This window comes from Triticum dicoccoides, chromosome 6B (assembly GCF_002162155.2).
Source record: "Triticum dicoccoides isolate Atlit2015 ecotype Zavitan chromosome 6B, WEW_v2.0, whole genome shotgun sequence".
In the NCBI taxonomy this organism is placed as follows: domain Eukaryota; kingdom Viridiplantae; phylum Streptophyta; class Magnoliopsida; order Poales; family Poaceae; genus Triticum; species Triticum dicoccoides.
The window spans coordinates 498,010,072-498,015,893 of NC_041391.1; positions in this window are offsets into that span (position 1 = coordinate 498,010,072).

Genomic DNA, 5,822 nt, shown 5'->3' on the forward strand with positions numbered 1-5,822 from the left:
GGAAAGGGCCGAACTCTTAGTCCGGCGCTAGGCATAGAATCTTCGGAGGCGGGCTGCGTTCCATGGGTTCGGCTCGAGTCGGTTATCCGATGCATTTCGTAGACGGTACGCACCGCCGGTCAGGACTTGATCGATGATGAAGGGGCCTTCCCATTTGGGCTTGAGCTTGTCCTTTTTCTTGTCTGGCAGGCGTAGAACTAGTTCGCCAACGTTGTAAGTCTTGGCCCGTACTTCTCTACTTTGGTATCTTCGAGCCTGTTGCTGATAGAATGCGGAACGAGCCTTGGCGACATCGCGTTCTTCCTCCAATGCGTCCAAGCTGTCCTGCCGATCCAACTCGGCTTCTCTTTCTTCGTACATGCGCACTCGAGGTGAGTCATGAATTATGCCGCAGGGCAAAACTGCTTCTGCGCCGTATACCATAAAAATGGTGTGAATCCGGTAGTACGGTTAGGCGTTGTCCGCAGCCCCCAGAGTACGGAGTCGAGCTCCTCTACCCAGTGCGTGTCAGATTTCGTAAGGGACCGCACTAGTCTGGGTTTGATCCCGCTCATTATTAGACCATTTGCTCGTTCCACTTGACCGTTGGTTTGAGGATGATAGACTGAAGCGTAATCGAGCTTGATGCCCATATTTTTGCACCATGATTTAACCTCATCGGCCATGAAGTTCGTGCCGTTATCGGTGATGATGCTCTGGGGGACACCATAACGGTGTACTACCCCGGATATAAAGTTTATCACTAGTCCGGACTCTGCCGTTTTTACTGGCTTGGCCTCTATTCATTTGGTGAATTTATCCACCATGACCAATAGGTACCTTCGCTTGTGGGTTCCCCCTTTAAGTGGTCCAACCATGTCAAGCCCCCAGACCGCGAACGGCCAGGTAATGGGTATAGTTTTGAGGGCGGTGGGTGGCATATGGCTCTGATTAGCAAAGAGCTGACAACCGACGCATCTTTGGACTAAGTCCTGAGCATATGCTTGGGCCGTTGGCCAATAAAATCCGGTACAGAATGCCTTTCCTACAAGGGCCCGAGCTGCGGCGTGGTGTCCGCCTAGTCCGGCATGAATTTCAGCCAGGAGGTTTCGCCCTTCCTCTTCGGAGATACAGCTTTGAAGGACTCCGGTTGTGCTTTTCTTATAAAGTTCTCCCTCATAGACCTTGTAGGCTTTAGATCGCCGGACAATGCAGCGGGCCTCATTTTGGTCTTCGGGAAGCTCCTGCCTAAGCAAGTAGGCGAGGAATGGTTCTGTCCACGGGGCAATTACTGCCATTATGTCGTGGGCTGAAGGTGTTATGTCATCGGCTGAATCGCCGGTTGGTGCGGCTTGTTGCGGTTTGTTATTTCCGGACTCCTCTTCCCATAGTATGGATGGCTTGAAGAGCCGTTCCAGGAAGATGTTAGGAGATGCGTGCCAGTACGTCGGCTGCTTGGTTATTATCCCGGGCTACGTGATGGAATTCAAGTCCTTCAAACCGGGCTGACATTTTTAGGACAGCATTGCGATATGCTGCCATTTTCGGATCTTTGGCGTCAAAGTCTCCGTTTATTTGGGATATTGCGAGGTTTGAATCCCCGTGCACCTCTAGGCGTTGAATGCCCATGGAGATTGCCATCCGAAGACCATGTAAAAGGGCCTCGTATTCGGCTGCGTTGTTGGAGTCCGTGTACGTTATCTGAAGTACGTATTGGACTGTGTCCCCGGTCGGGGACGTCAATACGACGCCAGCCCCCAATCCGGCTAACATTTTAGAGCCGTCGAAGTGCATAATCCAATTGGAGTATGCGCCGTACTCTTTAGGGAGTTCGGCTTCAGTCCATTCAGCGACAAAGTCAGCCAAAACTTGTGATTTTATAGCTCGCCGAGGTTTGTAAGTTATATCAAATGGTAAGAGCTCAATGACCCATTTTGCAATCCTGCCCGTCGCGTCGCGGTTGTTTATAATGTTGTTAAGTGGTACTTCAGAGGCCACTGTTATCGAACACTCTTGAAAGTAGTGTCGGAGCTTCTGGGATGCCATGAACACCGCGTATGCTATCTTCTGATAGTGTGGGTAACGGGACTTGCAGGGGGTTAACACAGTGGATACGTAGTATACTGGTTTTTGAAGAGGGAATTTATGCCCTTCTGTCTCTTGTTCGACAATGAGTACCGCGCTTACAACTTGATGCGTTGTTGCGATGTATAACAACATTGGTTCGCCCAGGTTGGGCGCAGCCAGGACCGGATTTGTTGCCAATATGGCCTTTATTTCTTCGAGTCCGGCGGTGGCAGCATCCGTCCACTCGAAGTGTTCGGTGCGCCTAAGGAGGCGATAGAGGGGCAATGCCTTTTCTCCTAGACGGGAGATAAAGCGGCTTAGAGCCGCCACGCATCCAGTCAATTTTTGTATTTGCTTGAGGTCTTTTGGGATATCTAGCTGTGACAGAGCTCGGATCTTGGCTGGGTTTGCTTCAATTCCTCTACCGGATACGATGAAGCCCAGCAGCTTTCCGGATGGTACGCCAAAAACACATTTTTCCGGATTCGGCTTGATGTCATATGCTCTGAGGTTGTCGAATGTGAGCCTCAAGTCGTCTACTAGAGTTTCGACGTGTTTAGTTTTGACGACTACGTCGTCTACGTGTGCCTCTACTGTTTTGCCGATCTAGGTAGCCAGACATGTCTGAATCATGCGCTGATATGTTGCGCCGGCGTTTTTAAGTCCGAAGGGCATCGTGTTGAAGCAGAATGGTCCATATGGAGTAATGAATGCCGTTGCAGCTTGATCCGCTTCTGTCATCTTAATTTGATGATAGCCGGAGTATGCGTCCAGGAAGCACAATGAATCGTGCCCTGTAGTGGCATCGATGATTTGGTCGATCCGAGGGAGGGGGAAGGGATCCTTTGGGCAGGCTTTATTAAGGTCTTTGAAATCGACACATAGGCGCCAGGATTTGTCCTTCTTTGGTACCATTACCAAGTTTGCTAGCCAATTCGGATGTTTGATGTCTCTGATGAATCCGGCTTCCAATAGTTTGGCTAGCTCTTCTCCCATTGCCTGTCTTTTGGGTTCGGAAAAACGTCGAAGAGCCTGTTTGACTGGCTTGAATCCTTTTAGGATGTTTAGGCTGTGTTCGGCCAATCTGCATGGGATTCCGGGCATATCCGAGGGGTGCCACGCAAAAATGTCCTAATTTTCCCGAAGGAATTCTCGCAGTGCGGCGTCTACATCAGGGTTCAATTGTGCCCCGATGGAGGCCATCTTTGTCGGGTCTGTTGGGTGGACCTGGAATTTGACTATTTCATCTGCTGGTTTAAAGGAGGTGGACTTGGATCTCTTATCGAGTATCACATCGTCCCTATTCACCGTAGAGCGCAGCGCGGTGAGTTCCTCTGCCGCAAGGGCTTCGGATAGTGCCTCTAAGGCTAATGCGGCTGTCTTGTTTTCGGCGCGGAGTGCTATGTCCGGATCACTAACGAGAGTGATTATTCCGCCGGGCCCAGGCATTTTGAGCTTCATGTACCTGTAATGGGGCACGGCTTGAAAAATTGTGAATGCCTCTCGTCCTAATATAGCGTGATATCCGCTGTTGAACGGGGCCACTTGGAACGTGACTTCTTCGGATCTGTAATTGTCCGGCGAGCCGAATACCACATCGAGTGTGATTTTTCCTGTGCAGCGCGCCTCCCGGCTAGGGATTATTCCTCTAAAGGTTGTGCTGCTTCGCTCAATGCGGCTCCAGTCTATTTCCATTTTTTGGAGGGTTTCCTCGTAGATGAGGTTTAATCCGCTGCCGCCATCCATGAGGACTTTTGTAAGTCGAAAGCTGTCCACTATTGGACTAAGTACCAGTGCGGCTGGAGCTCGGGCTGTTCAGAATTTAGGTTCGTCGCTGGCGTTGAAGGTGATGGCTGTGTCGCTCCATGGATTGGTTGTTGCTACTTGGTAGACTTCTGCGAGGCTGCGGATTGTTCGTTTCTGCATATTATTTGATGCGAAAGTCTCAAGACTGTTGATACCGTACCGATGTTGTTGGAGTGGTTTTCCGGGGCTAGAAGCTCCTCGCCGCTTTTGGCCACCTGCCGTAATATCCAACATGCTCGAAGGCTATGTGTTGGGATGGCGCCTTCTGTACTGTGAATTTTACAGGGTCCGCTAAGCCATCCCTCCAGTACGGTTCCGTGCCCTTTATGGGGTTTTTGCTTTTTGGTTTTTGTATCTGGTGCCTGAGTGTAATGCACCCTTTTGTTGCGGACTAGGGTTGTATTCGGGGCCGGATTGTCCCAAAACTTATTTTCGATTGTCCGGAAACTCTCCATCACACAGTACTTTCGTACTATGGATGCCAGGTTGGCAAAGCGTGTAATTTCACGATGGCTGACGGCGTTCAAGATTCCCTCGTCTGTGCAATTATTGCAAAAAATTGAGATTGCGTTTTCCTCTCGGCAGTCCTTTATCCTGTCCATAACCACGAGGAATCTGGCCCAGTAGTGATGTACTGTCTCAGCGGGCTCTTGCCGGATTAGAGGTAGATCGCATATGTCTGGGCGGGTGGGTGGAATTAAGTCCGGAACCCTACCCATCTCAAGGCTCGAAGGCCGAGAAGTTTCCAAATTTGGAAGCTTGGATTGCTGGACGCTGTCCAACGAGTCTGGTCCGATGCCTGACTTTAAGTTCAGTGCTTGATCGAAGTCCGTCCCTCCGCGGGAATCCGGCATGGGGGGTTTGGGAGCCCGGACATGACTAGTTTTCAATACAGGAGAAGAGTCGCCGCATTGTTCCTCTACCACTGCAACATGGTGGGTGACCTGGGGAGAGTTAATCTCTCTCAGATCGGTTTTAAGCCCAATCTGATTGTAGTCTGTAGTGACTCCCAGGGCGGCGATGCGATCCAAGAGCTCGTTTACGGACGAGAGCTCCATTGGATCCAGCCGCTCGGCGAATTCCGAGCTGACGTGAAGATTGCTTTTGACGACTTGAGAGGTCATTGTCGAAGCGGTGGCCGGACAGGCGGTCATAAGAAAACCACCCAGCCGGATAGTTTGGCCGGCGGCCAAGGCTCCTTTGGCGAAAATACCGTCCTTGAAGACGGGAGGGGGCATCCTTCCTATCGGCGACGGCACAGAGGAACTCTCAATGAAAGCACCAATGTCGGTGTTAAAACCGGCGGATCTCAGGTAGGGGGTCCCGAACTGTGCGTCTAGGCGGATGGTAACAGGAGACAAGGGACACGATGTTTTACCCAGGTTCGGGCCCTCTTGATGGAGGTAAAACCCTACGTCCTGCTTGATTGATATTGATATTGTGGATGTTTACAAGAGTGGATCTACCACGAGATCAAGGAGGCTAAACCCTAGAAGCTACCCTATGGTATGATTGTAATGGTTGTTGTTGTGTCCTACGGACTAGAGCCATCCGGTTTATATAGACACCGGAGAGGGCTAGGGTTACATAGAGTCGGTTACAATGGTAGGAGATCTACATATCCGTATCGCCAAGCTTGCCTTCCACGCCAAGGAAAGTCCCATCCGGACACGGGGCAAAGTCTTCAATCTTGTATCTTCATAGTCTTGGAGTCCGGTCGATGATGATAGTCCGGCCGATGATAGTCCGGCCGATGATGGTAGTCCGGCTATCCGGACACCCCCTAATCCGGGACTCCCTCAGTAGGGTTGCAACCTCAAAGAATAGACACATGGACAAAGTCATGCTTTTCGAGTCCTTAGGATTCAACCTCATGTTTGTCTCAATGCTTTGTGATCTTGATATGGTTGTCGTCTTTGGTAAATTTCGTTGTATTTTGCTAACGGAATCGGACAATTCCAAAGTCTTTG